A 21,882-nucleotide genomic window follows, 5' to 3' on the forward strand; every position below is an offset into this window, starting at 1 on the left:
GACACCAGGACAGAAAATTACCCATTGTGACTAGCTGCTAGCTGATCTGAAAGCAGACTCAGTAGAGGGGTCAGCCTAAATGACCCATGAGCTTTCAGACTCAATGAAATAGCAGGAAAAACACTGGGCAGTGCAGAAGGATGCAACACAATACAGGGCTCTATTGTGCGCCTTCACTCCCTAATCACTCAGGTTTCACATCCACAGCTTGGGGTAGTTTATTTTTTAATAAATCATTGTTGGTTGGTAAGAAAATGAAAATGAAAGCCTCCTCACACCGGTGACCCCTTTGCATTTAACAATCTGGGTTGCCCAATGACAGTCACATCCAGGTTTCTGAGATGCAGATAAAATCAATAGGTATGTGATTAGACAACAGACTGGGGTGGCTGGAGCCATGGACAGGTCACCATTTGAGATGATGAATGGCTCTCTATCAACCTCCAGTCCCCTACGATGCTAACATTTACTATAATCTTATTTGGGCTACGATTTATCTTTCTTGCACCTGATCAATAAAGATGAACAGAACAGTTGTAAGGATCGATTGTAATTTTTTATCATTTTCAAGCACAAAAGTACATTTCTGACATGAAGACGGCATCCTAAGTGCACGGCCTCTGCAGCTTAAAAAGTGCAATCTGAGTGATCAGCCACACTCTATATGTGGAGAGGTGTTAATTCATCAGTAGGTCTAAAGCGATCAAAAAGCCATTTGTCTTCTCGGACACTGTAGCTTTAGGTTGCCTTTACCTCACCATATGTTTCACTTACAAGATTTCCCTGTGTTTCTCTGCACTACTTAGCTTAAGCTTTTCCTGGAAGATTTTTAACAAAGGAGCAATAAAAGCAGCTCCCAATGACTAACTCCAGAAACCTCCAGAACACTGTTCAATGTCAAGTGGGCATTATGTCACAATACTCCAACACAGTAACATGTTGGCTAATATGTTCCTTTATAGTAAAAGCTAAAACTTTAACAGCTGGATAGGACTAGGCTCAAAGTCCTGGTTTGGGGTCTAGCCTGTGACCTTGAGGCAGTTGTTCAACCTTCCCCAGTTCCTCTCTAGTACTTGTAACCTGTAAAATGTGGTAATTAGCACTGCTTAGTTATCTAACAAGCTGTTGAGCAGACAAGCAAGATAGATGAGAGCTGTGAAAGAGTTTGTATACTAAAAACAATTCTCAATAAAATAATGGTGGGGACCTGACGTGTGTAATTCCACTCTGGGCAAATGATCAAAAACAGTAATGGCCTCTACCGAGTTGATTACCATGTACAAAGTGAGAATTTTGCTACTCTACAAATCACTGAACTACCCTCCTCTCTGTGATGCCAAAGGCAGGGAAAGCGACTCCAGTTACAATCGCTACAGTGGTAAATGCGGAGCAGCTGTGCCTATGGTACCTCCAAACCCACTAGAGAATTCTCAAGTGAAAGCTGAAGGTTTTAGTTTGGCTCTATACTTCCACCTCAGTGACCAGTTCCCCATACTGCATAAATCTTTCTAATGATAAACAGTCCCAAGAAGGCAACACTACATAAATACTTAAGCATATCTGAGATATGTAGACAGTATTTAATTAATAGAAAAACTTATTCAGTTAATACTTATTATTAACTGAATTATCCCAATATTAACTTATTATCCCAATGAAATGTTCACCCAGGGAAATTAGACCCTCAAGAAAATTTCAATCCAACATCAAAGAAAAACAATCCTAATGGAAGGCAACAGTCCGAGTGTGTGGATGCTATTCCTGGAGTTCAGAAGATCTAACTTCAACCTCAGAAAGACATCTAAACATACACAGCATTCATTCAAAGCCCCAAATCCTCAGTATGTTTGCAATGGGAGAAAGGATGAGAGCTAGGTGTTCCGGTGGAAATCTATATAGCAGAGAAAAAGAGCTAAGCATGCACACACACATGGTAGGATGTAATTCATGTGGTTTGGAAAGATGCAAAATTATCTTCAATTAGTAGTTTTGTGCTGTGGCAAGAAGGGAAGAGAGAGTAGGAGGCCACAAAGAAAGGAAGCACTAGGTGAGAGGCCACGGCCCTGTTGTTCTTTAGGATGAGATGTGAATACGCTGTAAGCTTGCTTATATTCCACAATGCACAAAACCTGCATTGCTTTCTTCTGCCCACAAAGGGGCTAATTAACAATAAAAGTGTGTTCGAGGAAGGGGTACAGGCTGAGTGTAATTTTAATATATTCTTACAAAGTAAGCCACTACACACACTTACTAAACAAATGTGTCTTTTCCAATTTTTTAACTGCAAAACTAGAGTCAGATAAAGGACAGAAAGGCCCACATATTTCACTCAGCTTCACGTAAGAGCATAAGTGAAACTTTACAATCCCACAACCCCTGTATCTAGTGGTTGTAGTGGCAGGTATTGACTAAACCTTAGACTTTGTGTGTGTGTTCGTGTACCTATAGAGGCCCAGAGACTGATGGCGAGGGTTTTCTCTAACTCCACCATACTTTTTCAGGCAGGGTCTCTCACTGATGCCAGAGTTCATCAATTCAGCAAGGCTGGCTGCAGTGAGCTTCAGCCTGTCTCTGCTGCCTCAGTCCTGGAATTATAGAGCACTGGGCTTGGCCTTTTATTAGAGACTGGGGGTTCAAACTATGCTTGCATGACAACACTTTACCAACTAAGCTGTCTTCCCAGTCCCTAAACTCTATGTACCAACATTTCCAGAGGGGTGTTCATTTTTCTGGTCTAGGAGCTAATCCTCGACCATCCATATAGCAGTTCATTGTCACAGTTGAGTTTCCTCTAGCCTATGATAGGTCCTTTGATGTTTGCTTGTCTACTCTAGGCTTGGCACTTCTGAAGGACACTGGTCAGATAGTTTGTATACCTTATAGTAGGGCTTGTTCCTTGTGACTGGACTGAGTCCATGTTATGGGGCAAGAGTCCCACATAATCAACCTGCCCTTCTCTTTATGCATTCATTGCCAGGTCTACTCTGCAACCATGACAGGTATATTCTGCTGATGCATGTAGTTTTACATAACATTACTGGTTATCTATACCACAGAATGGTATGACAAGTTTCAAGTATTTTTTTTTTTAATTCAATAGTAGAAAACATGTAACAGATTAGAAAAAGACTTTCAGAGAATAATCTTCAAAGAGTTAGCAGCTGTTCTCAGGAAAGAATAGATTTTTTTAAAGGGTGACTGTGGGTCAGAGAATGGGACAGAGATGAGGGAAAGGAGGGCCCCTAAGAACCAGAGTGGGACAGACATCAGGAAATCTAATGCCCCCTACTTCTTAGGTTACTAGCACCCAGTATGCTCAGACTGCATTGCATTGTGGGGAATCTCCTTCCTGCTCCCAGATGTTATTTGCCAAGCTGAAAAGAGCTACCCGTTGCTTAGGGCATGTATAGACTAGTGCTTGTAGGTAAAGGAAAATAGAAATGGGGTGGACGGTTCAGATGTTCTCCCAGGGGCAACATCAACTCTAGTTAGAGGACTTAAGCAAGGAACTCCAACTCTTCTGCCACTAGCCTAGGAGCCCCTAGGACAAAAGGTCTGTGCTTCACTGTCACTTGTGGAGTGTGGAGCACGGGGAATTGTAACTCCTGAATCTCAGGGTTGGGCCGTCTTCAATTACATTTTTATTCCCATGACAAAACACCATGACCAAAGAAACCTATAAAAGTAATTTGGTGCTCATGGTCCCAGATGGTAGTAGAGTCCATGACCATCACAGTGGGAAGCATGAGCTATATAGGCATGCATGGTGCTAGAATAGTGAAGAGATTACATCTAACTCACAAATGGGAAGGAGGAAGGGAATGAACTAACAGGAAATGCCATGCACTTTCAAAACCAGCCCTCAGTGACACACTTCTTCCTTCCCAAACATTCAAATATATGAGCCTACAGAGGCCATTTGCATTCAAACCACCATAGAGAAGTTAATATTTTTATGTTCATAACTTATTTATATATTACTTTACCCTGAACATTTCCTAAAATTGTAAACTACTGGGTTGCTAGAACAAGAAACAGTGAAAAATTGTCAGTACTCTTGAAAAATGATGGCAAACACCATTTGTCATCTTTAAGTACGACAGTCATCTTTACAACGGTGTGCCGAACAGCTGTTTATACTGATACTGTCTGCAGACGACTGTTCATACCCCAAGTCAACAGGAAACAGAAGCACAGTAGAACATCTGCTCTTGGTGTCTGTGTCTCAAGACAGTTGATACCATCTTACTAATTACAGGTTGTCTGTACTTTAACATCATGGTTATCCTTTAATGTAAAAGTCCTTCTGCAGCAGAGCAAACCTACACAAACTATTTCTACCCAATCACTTTACAACGTCAAAATATGTTTCAAATAAATAATATCTATATTTCTTATGTCTAAAGGAGGTATGTATATAATCTCTTGATATTTGTTGATAAACCAAGTGTTTTGTAGGGGGAATCCCAATAAGTTGGTAAATCTGTAAGATCCAGAAAAGAGTAGCATGGACACTGGCAAGAATCACATGCAAAAGTTTGAAGCATTCTTTATTTATTATGATCAAAGCATGTTTTTTGCAAGCATAAAAACATCGCAATGAAACTCATCACTTCTTAGAATATATGTTAATAAAAACAAAAGCAAAGATTACAGTTTTTACAGACAAAACCAATAAGAGATGTTCATGACCTTGCAAGGTGGTCTTTCTTTTTTTTTTTTTTTTTTTTTTTTTTTTTTTTTTTTTTTTTTTTACTTATTTATTTATTATGTATACAGTATTCTGTCTGTGTGTATGCTTGCAGGCCAGAAGAGGGCACCAGACCCCATTACAGATGGTTGTGATTGCTGGGAATCCATGTGGTTGCTGGGAATTGAACTCAGGACCTTTGGAAGAGCAGGCAATGCTCTTAACCACTGAGCCATCTCTCCAGCCCCAAGGTGGTCTTTCAATAGAAAACCACTGCTTTAAGAAAAAGGAGCCCACAGCTGTGTGCTGAGGGACAATGGATTGTACCCTGTCACTTGTATTTTAAATAAACACTGATTGGCCAGTATCCAGAAAGGAAGTATAGCGAGCAACCAGGCAGGAAGTAGAGGTGGGGCAATGAGAATTCTGCGAAGAGGGAAGTTTCAGTCTGCAGTCATCACCTAGACACAGAGGATGCAAGATGTGACTGCCTCCCCGAAAATGGTACCAAGCCATGTGGCTAACACAGACAAGAATTATAGGCTAATCTAAATTATAAAAATTAATAAGAAGCCTGAGCTAAAAGGCCATTCAATTTATAATTAATGTAGACTTCTGAATGACTGCAGGACCAGGTGAGACAGAAAACTCAGTCAATAGCTGTGAGCATAGCCTAAAATTAAAACACACCTCTACATAAATTCACTCTCGCCCTACAAGCCTCAAGAAAAACTCCTGACATGACTTGCCTACTTGTGGCATGGACTGGTGGCAGGTAAATATTCTGTAAATCAAGTACTAAAGATCTGATTTATTAATTTCTTCCTTCGAGATAAATCTTGTTTTGATGTAAGCATAAAATGTTTCCCTCCAAGAATTTTTGTGAGAAAGTAGACTCCATAAATTCAGTGTAGAAGGACATTATCATTGAGATGTTTCAGCACCAGGAAAACCCAGGTATAGCCCTGCCTTCTCTTATCAAGCAAAATGTGTTCCTCTGGGAGAACTACCTCTAGAACAATGTAAGTCTTTACATTTGGCCTATGCTTCTGTCACATGTCCCAGAGGATAAGACATCATTAGAAACACTAGGCATTTTTACTTCCTGTATTAAAACATTTTCCCAACCAAGGCACCGGGGACCAATTACAGGAAACACAAGCAGCTGAGTGAGGAAAGACTCCATTGTACATAATTTTAAAAATGTACTTCATTTCAATCATAAAATTTTCCCACAGAATAATTCTTACCAGTGCACCATGGTGGTTAGGAAGGACCTTAAGGTCAGATACCAAACCACAGTTCCTTGAAGCACAGAATTACTCAACCTCAACAGGTGCATCATACATCTATAAAACAGGGACGGTAATGACAATACCCAGTAAGATGCTTTGAAGAAAAAAATACAACAGTTCATGGGAAAATACTTTGTAAGGTACCTAAGACAAAGTCAGCCCCCAACCAGAATACTGTAAAACACAAAAGCTTTTTCTAGTAAAGTAGGCACCACTGAGTCTAGGTGCTTACACTCCTCTGCCAGATCATAAGGTGAACGGGAAGACGATGAGGCCTGGGCAGTGCTGGGAATGTGGATAGCTGTATTACTAAATAGCCCAGGCAAAAAGAACGTTTATTGTGGTCACCCATAACTGTAATGACAGCCTACATAAGGCTGTAGACAGGAGGCCCTTGAGTTCAAAGCCTGCATTGGCTACAAGGTAAGGCCTTGCCTCAAAACATACACCCCACCCATAACTTTTCAGCTTATCACCAACAAAATGATCAATAATCAGCCCAAATGCCTTAATGTGAGAACTCCTCCTGATGTTAACTTTTACTGTGTATTATCAATCTTGAAGAAATGCTGTTCATCATGATTCCACAGTGGGCTCATAGACCCTTTTATTTTGAAGGTTCTTCATAAGCAAAATCTCATGGAATGGTTTATGAGAAATGCTAGGTTAAGAAAAATTCACCAATACTTAAAAAATGCAGCTCGTCTTCTCTTAAAGCAGTACTTTCTCATGAGCTTAGTACTAATATCCAAATATGAAAGAAACAGAAGTTGGCAATGCTGAAAATGATTCCAAAGTTGATGCCTCAGACAGCTACTTTTTACCAAGTATAATAAAAAGCAAGGAATTACACTGAATTTTGGATATTTTTATTTTATGTGTGTATGTTTTGCCTGTCTGATATCCACAGAGGCTAGAAGCAGGAGTTATAATGCTGCTCTTAACCACTGAGCTAACTCTCCAATCTTTAACTTAATTTTTAAATATAAAATAGTTATTTTTTTGTTTTTTCAAGACAGGGTTTCTCTGTGTAGTCCTGAAACTCACATGGTAGGCCAGGCTGGACTTGAATTCAAGAGATCTGCCTGCCTCCGCCTCCTGAATGATGGGATTAAAGGTATGCACCACCACCACCTGACTAGTTTTATTTTGGTTTTTCTTTAATTTCCATTTAAAAAGTATCTATTTTTAACTGTGTGTGTATAAGCATGTGCACACAAGTACGGGTGCCAGCAGAGATCAGAGTGTCGAATAACCCACAACTGGAATTATAGGCATTTGTGAGGTTCCTGACATGGGTGCTAGGAACCCAACTCAAGCCATCTGCAAGAACATTAAAGGTTCTTAACTGTTGAGTCATCTGTCCCGCATCTACAAACTTTTTAAACGTGTGCATGTGTGTGTGATATACATACATACATACATACATACATACATACATACATATATATGTATGTGTGTGTATGAATGTATATATGGTGTGTGTGTGTGTGTGTGTGTACATCCCCAGGGCATCACATTCCTTGAAACTGCAATGTTTGTGATACCTAACATGGGGGCTGGGATCTGATCTGAACTCTGGTTCTCATGACTGAGGAACAAACGTTTTTATCTGAGTCATTTATTTAGCTGAGATCAAATCTTGTTAAGGCAGCTTGCTGCTTTAACTTAACCTGTTTCTTCAGAACTCTCTAGTTAGTTGTCAAATGGCTGCCATTCTTTCCTCTTTTCTGATCCCATGCCCCTTGGATGCCAGTAGGAATACTTGGAATCTATGTTCCCACAGCTTCTATCTGGGTTGAGCTAGTGACTCAAGTGTCCATGCAAGCATGCTCGTTCAAACCAGAGCCTTGAAGCCCTGCCATAATGGAATGAATACTATCCAGTAGAGGAGATCCTATCCACATCAATCTCCAGTTCATTCAGTAGGACAGAGTCCCGGTGAGACAGGAGCTGCCAGCTACACCAAGTGAAGGAGGGCTAGAGATTCAAAGATGAATAAATGGTGGCTGTTTCAGGCCAGAGTTTGGCGTCGTTGCTTATACAGAAAAGTTACCAAATTCATGCCCTTTCTTTGTGTTCTCATGAAGAAAACACCACACTGAACCAGCAGCATGGTTCCATGTACCCTAAGGGGTACCCTGTCAGGGTCTGTGTATGAAGCATTCTCCATAAGCCCATGCACTTTTTGAATGTTTATTCCTCAGTCAGTTGGACTATATAGGGAAGCTGGGGAACCATTTGGAGGAGACCTAGCTGATAGAAGTAGGTCACTAAGGGTCAGGTCTGAAAGTCACAGCTGGGTCACAGTGCTTCCTGGTCTGTCATGGTGTGGACAGCTTTGACGTCATGGTCTCACCACTACAGATTGAAAGGATCCACTTTGTTTTCCTTACTATGATAGAATAAAAGACCATATAACTGTGCGCCAAGATAAACCTTTCTTACTGCATGTTGATCTGTTAGGTACTGCCACAGGGATAGAAAAGGAACAAATACACACATTGTTCTATTCCTTATTATAGTAAGAGCACTTGAAGAAAGCACATGACACATAATACTGAAACAATGTCACACTGACACCATCAAATCTGAACTGTACTTCAATCTTATTCAACACACAGTAAGCCAGAGACAGGTCTAAAGTAAACAAAATGGTGTGGTGACGCAAAGGACCGCACCTAACATGTCCCTCCCCAACAAGTGGTTACCAGGTCTCAAAAGAGGTTAAGAGTGTGTTACACTCCAGTCACAGCAGAGACAAGAGCCCAAGAGACAAACAGCAGTTCAGGCACGGTGTTTGATTCCCCATGAAATACAAAGCCTGGGTACTGCAAACCAAGGGCTGATGTACTTGTCTAAGTATATGATCAGCTGACTAGGCCTTTTCCTCTACTTCTAGCTTTGCTAGCTTCCTTTGGTATTTAGGGTTTTTTCAGAGCCAGAAGATGGCTACTGCACTTGGTTATTCTGCCCATGTTGTCAGGAGAAAGAAGGGAGGCTGAAGTAAAGGTAGAGGCCTTTTTCAGAAATTCCCACCTACACAGCTTTGGCCAGAGCTGTAAACCATTCACAAGCATGGCTGAAAGGCTGAGGAATTGAGGACTTTTTGTTCCCTGATTCTAGAGTAAAGAGAAGAGGAACCTGTCTGTAATGGGTCTCATTGAGTCAATTTATCAAACCTGCCAGAGAGCTTGGCTGATTGTAAAGTAGCAAGATGATTTTAGATGCGACCATTTCAATCTCTCTTAAAATACAGGTGTGGCGGTGGCAGGAACATGGGGCATGTTTACCCACCTACTATCTAGGAAGGAAAAGGGAACCAACTGTGGCAGTGAAGCCCTCAAGTTTCTATGGGCTGGCTGCCACACAAGTGTCAGAGTGTGTGATACACTCCACTTTGTAATTCTAGGAGTTTCACTTTAAAAGTGCATGGAAACATGCACACAGACACATACTGCTGTGCGACTTGAAACCATGTTTTCAACTCTTAAATGAGGTCAGAAGAAGCACAGGCACACGCAGGGTCCTTGCAGTGCTTTGTCAAGTCTGGTTCCAGCAAGCACTGTGAGCCTACCTATGGCACACAAGAAATGAACACACCCAAAAGGTCAAAGCAAAACTGGTTCATTAGCTCTTGGTGTTTCACAGGGATAGAGGAGAACGTTATACAGCAAATCATGGCCAAGGTACAAATGATTCTAGTGGCCTAAGACTACCTTCCAAAGAACAGCTCTGCTCCTTACTGTCTATTCAGAGCAAGGGATGGAAGGAAGCAGTTTGGGCTGTGTAGACTGGCTCCCCTCTTTTCATAATCGTCAACTACCCTTAATGACAAGTCTCTCCTGGTCTATAACACCTTAGATATAAGCATCACTTGAATGGCCAGCCAATTCCAACAAAGGTCTGGGTGCCCAAACTGTAGGAACAAGTTAAACACATACCTGCTGTTGAAAAGCTGGGTTCATAGTCTTATTTATAGCTTTACTACAACTCCCTCAGGATCCACACTGCAAGACCTCACTGCTGGTAGGTACGAATCCACTAAGGTAAAATCAGCACTTAGGAGCCCAACTTAAAACTGTGTTAGCCACAGTCCAGACAGTGTTCCAGGCAGGAAACCCCAGCCACTAACTCTGCATTAGTTACTCTTTTCAACACCGGGACAGTATGTGATGGAGTAACTTAGGAGAAAATGAGTAAGATTTAGTTCAGAGTCTTAGGGTGGGGGGGTGGGGTGTTGGCACAGGGCGCATAGCAACGGAGTCTCCATCTTCAGTGGCTACAGCTTGCAGTAGGCTTGTTTCATCGCAGGGTGGTCAGAAAGAAGAAATCAAAGGCAGGAATGAGGTTGGTTACAACCTTCTTAATCTGACTTTACACCACCATATCTGCCATATATGTTTCATGTCTGCAACCTACCAGAAGAGTGCAACCAGCTGGGGACCAAGTATTCAAACATCTGAGCTGGTGAGGGACCGTTCACAATCAAACCACAGTACACTTCATGGTAGCGGGCATCCATAGTAGATTCTATGATTGGTCTTTTCATAGAATTATACAGAGCCATGGGGCTGTCTTTGCAGAACAACTACATCTTTAGCAAAGGAATTTTGAGTTATACAGCTTTTAAAAATCATGACTAGTCTAGTTTATCTGAGGTTTTGCCCTCTTCCTCCAAGACACCAATAAGATAGCATAATGCTGGGCTCAGCCTTATACTCTGTAGGGTGGCAGAAGGACGGTGGAAGAAATTTGAAATTCTTCCCAAGGAAATGGGCCCAAAATGGAGAACCTGGCATCTTAAAGAACCTCTTTATGGGCCTTTGAAATTCTCAGCTTTGATTCCACAGTCTCCTGATAATTTCCTTCTATCCCTTCCCTCCCTTTGCACTATGGGAAATAGATACCTCAACAATGTGCCCAACTGCTAACATGGGTTCAAATGTATGGTGTATCAGATCCAGTATTCTGTTTCTAAAAGGTACCCTTGAATGGGCAAGGCTGTGTAAACAGTCTCACTTTCATATTAAAATGAGGTGATCCTATCAGGAGCACTAGACAGTCCAGTCATTGGCAGGGAGCCTGGTTTTCCTTGTGAGGGACAGAGGATCTCACCATCATTCCTCCAATGCTTAGATCCTAAGGGGATACAAAAAGCCTGAACTGCCACTAAATTATCACTGTAACTGTATACCAACCTGAAAAGAGAGACAAACTCAACTGCCTATTGTCTTGTATATGCATGAAGTTCAGAGGCTAGGTATTTATTCTGAGTGCCTTAAGTTTCTGTTAATGGGCACCTGTGACTATCCGAAGTACAGCTTACATTTTTCCAGCCCTACTCAGTTCAAATCCACTCTACTGCTGGATCAGTAAGTAATGACTAACTTATTACTTTCTATGGTTCAAAATCTTAAATACTATGATAAAAAAAAATGAAAATATCCCCGTGGGGAAAAACCTCCTAGTGTCTTGCCCCAGTATCTCTCCTTCCTCCTTCAAAAGTAAATAGGATCACCCAAACTACAATTCCCAGCACCAGCACAACTGCCATGTGGACTTGCAACTAAGCTGCTTTAAAAGAGAGCTGGCCTCAGCTAGCTGAAAACCTGCTCAGATCTTTCTGTTCTCCTAAAGCCCTTCTTTCAGTTTGCAATGTAGACTTCAGGGTTAGTGCCTCAAGAGCCATCTTGGCTTACAAGAGACCTTGAGAGGAAAGTGTGTTAGCACATAGGGATGGACCCACAGGTGCAGAGCTTTCTGGACAGAGACTTCCACGTCAGCCTGTGAATGCCTCAAATCTACAATTAAACAAATGAAAAATACACTTTTCTGATTGAAACAATTCTATTTTTATGAAATATGAAGTCAAACTAATCAAGGCCAGGCTCCCTTTAAGCCCCACGATGTTTACTTTCCATACAGCCTGTGGATAGCTCAGTAAAGCGTGTGGTGACACCCTTGGAGCACCTTTCTCCTGCAGCCATGCTGCTTTTCTACTCATCAATCTGTGTCCTTCGGCCTCCTTCCCCTGCCAGCAAAGAACAGGGGGAATTAGAAAAAGAAAATTATAGCAATGTTTAACTTCAGCACTCCATCTTATCAGCTTTAAAAAGCTACATCTCATAAAAGTCTCACTGTCTCTGAGGTACCTTGGCAAAATTAATAAACTGCTTTTGTAATTACTCTCCGAGTCCATCTTTACTATTACAGAAGAAACTGAACTATCCAGGCTAACTTTATTCCAAAAGCTTTAGAAACCTGGCTAATTACAGTCTTGTGGGGTCTGTTGTTGCTGCTGTTTTCCCCTTGACTTAGTTTTCCTAATTAAAAACAGTAATCCTAGATTCAATGACAGCCATGGCACCACAGAAAGATAACTTTAGGTATATTACCCCGTGCCTCAGTTTCTTCATCTGGGCAAACATGTCAAAAAGATTCAACTGTCACCATGTTGGCTAGTCTTATGTCAACTTGACATAAACTAGAGGCAGGGACCTCAATTGAGAAAACGCCTGTGTAAGATCCAGCGGTAAAAAGTCGTTTCTTAATGAGGGAGGGCTCAGCCCATGATGGGTGTCTCTATCCCAGGGCGATGACTATGGGGAGCAAGTCAGTAAACACCACCCTTCCTCTGCATCAGCTCCTGCCTCCAGTTCCTCCCGTTTCAGTTCCTGTCCTGACTTCCTTTGATAATGAACAGTGATGAGGAAGTGTAAGCCAAATAAGCCCTTTTATCCCCAACTTGCTTTTTGGTCAAAACCCTAAGACAGTCACCTATGCTTTCTTTTAACTTGGTTCAAAAAGCATTAAAAGTCTGTGCCAGACACGATGCCCAGAATTTAGAGTACTATGGTGATGATGATGTGGCCCCACTTTCATAGTTTATGGTAAATTGTGTGTGAGAGACATAAATTTAAATATCCAATAAATAAATGTGTAATTAGTGAAGCACTGTTGGGCTATAGGATCATAAAGGGAGGTCTCTACTGCTAGGAAGCAGTTTGTCAAATGAGTCTCCAAAGTCCTTTATTTCTCTAGTATGTAACTACCCTTCATATTCAGTTCTTGGTTTAGCTATAATTTTATTTCCTTTAATTTCCAGTGTTACAATTCAAGGAGTACCTCTGATTTCTCTCCTCTTGTAAAAGTTTATTCTGACCTCTTTAGTAGTAAGAGAGATCTGCCTATCTTATGAAATGAGGTCTAAGAGGAAAGAAACCAGAAGCCATAGTGCAGTTTGAAGAGTAGTGTGTGAAGTACACATGCACATGCGTGCAACACATACATCGGCATATTAGTAGACAGAGATTCTGAAACCAACAGTGGTAACCCTTGAAGGATAAAGTTTTCCTTCTAAGTTAGTAGCCATCTATAACAGGTCTTTGCATGAATCCATGTAATATTTATAAGAAAAATCAATCATACTGTATTCATAGTCAGAAAGCACTACTCTGGAGTTCTTCCTATGTCATAAAGTTGTCTAGATAGTAAAGCATGGGCCAGAAAAAGATGGCTCTGGGTAAAGACACCTGCCACCAACCCTGATGACCTGTTCAATCCCCAGGACCCACATTAGGAGAGAACCAGCTCCTGAAACTCATCCTGTGATCTCTGCTGTGTTATGTGCACCCTGACACGATGCACACAAATAAAATATAAAATTTAAAAATTAAAAAAATTATTAAATATACTGAGAAAGTAGTCCCATTTTCCATTTATTCTGAATAGATGACAATACTTTCCTGAACATATTCTATTCTGTGATGATGCCAGGAAAAGGATTTTGTATTTTCTGTTTGCTGCTCTCCTTGTGACAATCAGTATCGCTCGTTTCCGCTCAGCTCTCAGACCTGAGAATCACACACCTGAGACCTTTCTGCTCTTGCTGTGGTTAGTGTCTCACTGTTTCTCTACAAGGGTGAGACAAAGCAATTTCACAGTTATCAGAAGGGTTATCAAGAGAATTTACCAGTATGGATTGCAAGACCTGGAGAGTAACTCTTGAATTACTGTGTGTTGCCAGCATGGGCACCTCTCATTCTCTCGAGGGCTCTGAGATGCAGCTGTCACTCTTGAGGTCACAGGTCTTCCTTGGGAAGTGCTCAATGAGGTGACACTGTGTGCACATTTAACAACACACACTAGATGGCTTCATAAAGAAACTGTCATACTGGTACTCAGCACATCTCAGCCTCAGCACCAGGGTACCCTAGCTGGTTTCCTCTCACCTCCTGTGGAGAGGCACTATGTAAATCTAACAAATGGACTCTCCTGAGTTTCCTCAGCACAAGTGCTGGTGAAAGTCTTTGTAGATAAAGCCAACCTGAAACTGGGATGGTAAAGTCTTAAATGATAATTCTTAGAGGAAGGTGTGTTCAACTTGCAGTTTCTGAAAGTAAGTGCAAACGTGGCCTAAAACAAAAGCATGAACGTACTCAAGACTTTACTAGCACTATTGCAGATCAACTAATATCTGTCAGAACAAGGGAGGTACAGAGAAGGTTGATGGCATCCCAAAAGGCCAGTGGGTGGAGAGCTGAAAACAACTAGCTGATTATAGTCACAAACATAACTGGCTTTCAATTTTATAGTCCAGCTAGTCTTCAAGAGTGTCATTTATACAAATGCCCTGGGAAATAGCAAGGCTTGTCACCCATTCCAGCACTCCTTGGCTTTGTAATATCCATTTGAACAGCTGAAAATATGATGGCACTGGCCACAGAAAAGCATGAGCCAACAGAACCCCAACTCTAAGGATCTTAATTGAAAGAATGGGAGACCTCTGAGCCCATTTGCCTGGACCCTAGGCTCAGAAGCGGTGAATGACAAGTAGTTTTCTCGAAGAAATAGCAAACAGGTGGCAGGCAGCCAAAGGGAAGCAAGGCAGGCGAAGGGGATGGATCTTTGCTAGGGATGAAGAAGTGCTTAAGGGAGTAGAGGGGTCCAGGCAAGCTTGGCTCTTCCACTTTTGCCCAGAATATGACTTCCCACTGCATGACTCTATCTGACAGTTAGCAACATGAGGCAGAGCTGTTCTAGAGAAGCGTGCATCAATAGTTCATTGTGAACTGAGGTGCTTCATCTATGTAAGCGGTTCTCAACCTTCCTAAAGTTGTGACCCTTTAATACAGTTCCTCATGCTGTGGTGACCCCCTGGACCATAAAACTATTTCGTTGTTACTTCATGATGTAACTGGCTACTATTGTGAATAGTAATGTAAATATCTGAACTATGACTCCCAAAGGGGCCTTGACCCACAGGTTGAGAATTGCTCATCTACATGACTGGCTCATTCTGACCCACAAATCCTACTTAAGGAGAATTTATCTGAAAACAGAGTAACCTTTCCATCCTTTCTCAAACATGACAGCACTCATGGCTCTGTTCCGTGGCACTGACTGGGCAGTACCTTGAAAGTGAATGAAATCTAATTTGTTTAAAATTAATACCCTTTGAACCTACAGCAAATAGCAAGTCTCGAAAAGTGCAGCAGCACACCCCAAACTCGGCACTTCCTTCCTAGGGATGACGGGAGAATGCCAACTGACCTCAGTGGAGTTAAGCTGTAGGCTTAATGATGAAGATGCAGCAAAGCATGCTGGAGTTTGAAAGACAATTTCATCACATGCCAGACAGTTATTTGTGGCTCCTTTGAAGGTGACACAGATAAGATTACTTGATGAGTAAAAGAGATTTACTCATTAGGAACCATACTGCTCACCCTTCAATGTACACATTTAGCATTTAGAGTCAACACAGTCTTGGACCTTTACTCAACACCATTACTTAATGCAGCTGGGACTGGTGCCCGGCACTAGGACAGAATTATCATCCTTTGTAAACCTACTTCTGTTGCTGGTTTTGTGTGCTTAAAAAAGTCGAACTCGGAGAAAAACTATAAAATCCAGCCATGGCAAAGTTAAAAAAAAATTTTTATTGTTTTCCAAACATAAATTTTACTTAACTGAAAGGCCATTTAAAGAAAAGGCTCAGTGGTTAAGAGCACTGACTGTTCTTCCAGAGGTCCCTAGTTCAATTCCCAGTATTCACACGGTGTCTCCAACTGTAACTCCAGTCTCAGGAATCTGACGGCCTCTTCTGGCCTCTGAGGGTACTACATAAATGTGCTGCACTGATTTCCATGCAGGCAAAACACTTTATATACATTAAAACAAACAAACAAGCCTTCCTGATAAGCTGGAATGTGGTTCTGTATTAGGTTGTCTATCTAGCAAAACAGGAGTACATGCACGCATTCACCCCTAAACACACACGTATTTTTTCCAGCTTTCAAATTCTCTCCTTTTTAACACAGATGGATTGCCACTGACCATATGTGCAAATGGGCTCCTTGGTTATTTGGTAGGAAAAGTATAAAGCAGTACAATTTGTGGAACTGCCTTTCAATAATGAATACTGATGCAGAAGTGAGACCTCTGCAGATATTTGGAACAGACACTGATACACACAAAATTAAGGTAAACATTAGTTCATCACAGAGCTAATATTGAAAAAGTGCAATGACAGAGGTCAGCTAACATAAGACCATTTTCATCCAATGGATACTAAGAGTTATTCAGGGTATTTTGTTTTCCCTGAAGCGGGACAAGGACACAGGAACTGCTGAAATTCTTCCCAGTACTAGTCCTCAGTGAGCAGATCTGTAAGGAAGCACAGCTACAGATAAGCAGTTATGATACTCTTGTCACAAAGAGAAACCTGCTGTTTCCACAAACTCATCCAGCCAGAAGGCCAATGCAGATCAAAATCAGAATAAGTTTTAAAAGGTAAGCTCAGGTTAAACTGATTTTAAAGTTATGAATAACATTAAAGTTATGAACGACTTTAGATATTCTTGGTGTCTCGGAAATTCCTCTGCCACCCGTTAAAGAGGTCAATGTTCACTCTTTATCTGTATAAACATTTACACTCAACTTCTGCTGCATAAATTTAGTATTGGGAGACCATTCCCTCCCCTACACACAACGTGTTCTCTCCGTGTGACCCAGGCTGTCCTAGAACTTGCTCAGTGGTTCAGGCTGGCCTTGAACTCACAGAAGTATGCCTGTCTCTGCCTCCCCAGTGATGGGATTAAAAAGGCATGTGCCACAACTGCCTGGCTCATTTTTTAAAATAGTCACACAATGCCAATTCTTACAGCCTCCTGGAATGTAACACTCAAAAAAATCTCAGGACATGGGACAATGACAATTTCTCCTTTACAAATGAACACAAAATTAAATCTATCAGGAACCTGGAGAAGAAGCTTCGGGCTCCCCAACATCCGGCCTTTGACTTTTCCTTCATAGGACTTCACGATAAAATCCTAACAATGAAGAAGCATAGCTAGGAATGCTTTGTTCATTTTCCCTGCCAGGATTATCACGTTTAAGCTTAGCTGAGGTTACACACTTGGCTTGATGTCTCATAGATATGAACAAAATCAGTTCAGGTCCTAATACTCCAGGTCCAAGGTAAGAAAGTCATAACTTGTGATTTGTAGTTTCTTCAATTCAGAGCAACAGAAGATACCTTACTAAGTACTTGCAAATTCATCCTTTTCACTATGGAGATCTTATATTTATTTTTAACAGTCACAAAAATTTGGGACAGCATCCAAGCAAGTGACCCAAGGAAGATGGTCTATCAAGTTTTAATTTCCTTTCATGTATGTGAGCATAAATCTAGATGTTAATAATAACAACTATTACATGCTTTCTCCTGGTGCTTATCAACGTGTATGAAATTACACAGGTGAATAGAAAAGTCAGTCTTAATTTAAGGGTTAAAAATCACAGATATGAAATGGAGAAAGATTTCAAAAGTGGCAAAGAGATCACCTATCCATTTCAAAGATGTGTTTATCTTTTTGTATTTCAAAGGAAAGGCCTTTTGAAAGACATGGCACAGAAATATGCATGTGAATAGAGGCACACTGAGAAGTCTTAGCTTTCAGATATAATGGCTTTCCCTCAGAAAGCTGCCAAGCACACTAAGAGCCTGCGGCATTGCCTCTGTCCAGCTTCCATCTGATGGCTCCTTAGCATTTTCCTAAATGATGACCCCAAACTCGACTATTACCTAACAGCATCACTCTTCAACAGTAGACACATTCCTTCATGTGGTACTGAATACACCAGAATGTCTCATATCTCTTTTAAAAAAAAGTGCGAGAGACGATGGGCAGGATGGGGCAGAGAAGAGAATTATGAAGGATACAGGGTGGAAAGGATGGAGAAGGAAAGACAATTATGGAGGACACAATAAGCAAGTCTGATAGTTTAGAAATATTCATGAAAATCTGTCCTTGAAAATGGCGCGGATTTGGGAGCCAATCTTTTCCATATGACTTCTGAGAAATGTTCTTAGAAAGAGCCCACAAAAGGGTGATAACAAAATGCATCTTGTCAAATGATCTTTCATTCTGGCATGGAGTTATTCTCTCACATCTTCCATGTGGGCTGCAACTCTCCTTCCAAGGCATATCTCATTTACTACATCTTAATTACACCATGCATTCTGCTGACTGTGGATCCAAGACCTTGCAAACAAGGTTTTAAGCAAGAATGCATCCATCCACAAAGGACAAAGCATGGTGCATTGTCAGTGCCCACAAAAGCAGACACCAGGGACTTAGGGAGGAGCTGAGGTTTACAAAGAATAGCTCACAGGCCACACAGGGAAGGGGTTCTTGTAGAAACGTGTGGTCCGAACACATCTCGCAGGAAAGAGACTTGAGCTGTACTTTTGAAATAGGGTCTTTATTAAAAAAGATAAATATAGAATATAAATGGAATCTGGGGTAAGCAATGTGAATTAGGCCCTAAAATGATTTCTTTTCCTAGCACACATTTGTGGAAATCACGGAGCAAAGAAAGTGTGCAATAACAAGGCTGTGCTTGAATCTCAGTTTATTGCTCAGTGTGACCCAAATGTACCCAGACCAAATCCATCAGCAGGGAGATGTAAAATGGTCCTGTGCTAGGCTGATTTTCAACAGGCATTTTCTTTGCCTGGTGAAAGCCCCTTCCAACTACAGGCCAAGTTATTAAGAAATTGTTTGTCATCTTATATTGGATCGATCATTTGTTTTCGTGAATTCTTTTTCTCATCATTTACTCATTACACGCCTCCTCCTGATAGAAGGAGACATTTATTAGCTTCTGCATTTATTGCATTGGCAAACAGAAACATTCTGCTGCATTTCCTAGGGGTTCACTCATTTATCTAATGGATAAGAGACTGAAGTTTTCTACAGGGCAGAAAAATTAAAATATCAGTCAGGTTGACAGCGGGAAAATGAGGGTCTCTGTGACAAGACGCTTGTTTAAGCATCTGGTTCAGTGAGGAGGTGCTGTGTTATTTCACCAAGCTACCTCTTCAAATGTAACTAAAACTGTGGCCATTAGCTGGCCAACAAGCACTCACTCACTCATGCAGTTTACATATGATACTATAAAGCTCTCAGAAGCAATGCTAATTGCTGCTTTAAGTGAAAAATACAGCATGATGCTTTTAGAGATCCATGTTGAGAGGAGATATGGAAGTGAGAATGGGAGGGGCGGAGGGACGGAGGGACACATACACACAGAGAACTGTCTCAGCAAATCCATGCAAACTGAATCTAAACTGACAGAATTTGAAATCATAAGAAACCTTATGTCACTAAATCCTACAGAAATTTCTGCAGCATCCCCGCTAAGACGTCATTCACATTTGCTGACAGTCATGAGACCAGCATACTTCACAGTGCAGCCTGTTGATGGGGGTTCACTTCCTAAACATGAAGAAATGGGTGTGACCAAGGCAAGCTAGCTAACCCCTCTGAGTCTCCGGGCCCTTGTTTCAAGCATTCACTATAATGAAAGAATCAGGGAAGAAGGATAGGAAGGAATTGCAGGAGCCCAATACAGTCTAGGTAGCCTGCAGTTACCAAAATATGTCACTGCCTTTTGATGCTGTGCAAGACAGGTACAAACGAGCACAATTCTCCAGGGCAGCACACAAACAGTCAGACTGGCATCCGAGCTCAGTTACAACAGAGCTTTCTTCAGCTCTTGGTCACTTTTCTCTCCACTTCTTTTCCCTCCTTTTCCATGGCTTCGCTTTCCTTGAATCAACTTTAATTGCTCACTTTTCATTCTTGACAAAAAAAGAAAAATAACCCAGATACAATACTTCATTGGAGTACTCCATTCAGCTGGCATACTCCAGCTCTGACCTGGTCATCCTAATTCTTTACTATCGCCCTAACTTTCTAGGGGGTTAGTCTTCATGTCAACAAAGCATGAGTAGCCTACTATTATGACAGGTACTGATATAACAATGAAAAATCAATTTCTAATCTTTTACCTCGAAGATGACTATACAGTAGAAAAGTCCAGCTTTAACCCCATGCTGGGCAATGGGGCAATCTGGTGCAAACGTGCAAGCCCAGCACTCAAGAGGTTCAAAAGTTCAAGGGTGACCTGGCCCACATAAAAAGACTCACTTCAAAGAACAAACAACTAACAGCAAAGTCCATTTTTCCTGATATAGTAGTGCTTAAGATTGGTCATGTCCCAGCACATCACCGTGGGAATAAGAACTTAAGTGTTGATGATAAAGTAGCTCTCTTCCGTAGCAGCTTTCCACCAAAGGCTCACACAAACTTTCTTTTATTCACTTTCCCCTTAACAACGTTAAGCACCTGAGAGCACCTGTTGTGTGTGTGCTGGAGGGTATCTGGTGTGGGACAAATTGTCTATATTCTGTCAATTATATTTTAAATAAATGCTGATTGGCCAGTAGCCAGGCAGGAAGAATAGGAGGGACAACCAGACAGGAAGCAGCGGCAGGTCAATGAGAACAGGAGTATTCTAGAAAGAAGGAAGCTCTCTCTGCAGTTGTGAGCCCACCACAGAGGGAGCAAGATGTGACTGCCTCGCTGAGCCATGTGGATAGCACAGACAAGAATAATGGGCTAATATATATGTTATAAGAGTTAATACAAAGCCTTAGCTAATGGGCCAATCAGTTTAAAGTTAATGTAAACCTCTGTGTGATTTCTTTGGGACTTAATGACTGTGGGAACCGGGCAGGACAGAAATCCCGACAACAGGTATCAAGCTGTTTTGTGTATTGATAACCAGACAGCAATGCTGATAAGTTCAAGTACTCCTGAAGCCCTTAGTCCCTGCCCCTCAAAGTCCTCCATCATTATCCTGGAAGAGAACAATGCAACAGTAGTGCACTTGATGGCTACTCTAAATTCCTCTCACATGCAAACAGCAGCTCAGGGCCAACATAGAGCAAACCAAAATGATCCAGATGCTAAGCTTATATTACCTTTTATATAACTAGCCAGAATAAAAAGCAATGTAGGCTCTTTGGGGGTAGTTCAGAGGTTAACAATTCCCACAGATTCCATTCTATAGCACAGGATGCTAAGATTATTCAATTTACTTCCCACACTTATTTTATTCAAGCAGAAATGTTTCTGAAAACGTCCTTATTTGATGAAGAATTCTTTCAACACTTTGCCTGTAAAGCACTGCAAGAGAAGGAATATATATATAAAAAAAAAAAAATCCATTCTTTATGACCTGTTCTCAAACAATGCAAAAACTACCTGGAGTGCTAGCTGTGTCACTAGTAATATTTCTGATCCACTGATAAAAGACCAGGTGCCAGGCACTACAGGGTGATCTGTCTGCCTACCCACCTAATCTATCCATTCACCCTCCCACACATCTGAGACAGTTTCTTAGTGGCCACAGCTGACATTTACTACACAGCCCCCTGTAGGTCTCACGCCCTCGAGCACGAGGCCTACAGATGTGCAGACCAAACCCATTTTCCGGGCTGTACTTTGTATGAATTGCCTCACTGAATCTTACACTCACACCATC

At 41.4% G+C, this 21,882-nt stretch overlaps 1 protein-coding gene across 2 annotated transcripts in view; it reads right to left on the reverse strand.

Moving 5' to 3' along the window:
- The window catches only part of Chchd3 (coiled-coil-helix-coiled-coil-helix domain containing 3), a 265,639-nt gene that overhangs the window by 60,270 nt on the left and 183,487 nt on the right, over positions 1-21,882 (reverse strand). The window lies entirely within an intron of this gene.

This window comes from Microtus ochrogaster, unplaced genomic scaffold (assembly GCF_000317375.1).
Source record: "Microtus ochrogaster isolate Prairie Vole_2 unplaced genomic scaffold, MicOch1.0 UNK4, whole genome shotgun sequence".
Lineage (NCBI taxonomy): Eukaryota > Metazoa > Chordata > Mammalia > Rodentia > Cricetidae > Microtus > Microtus ochrogaster.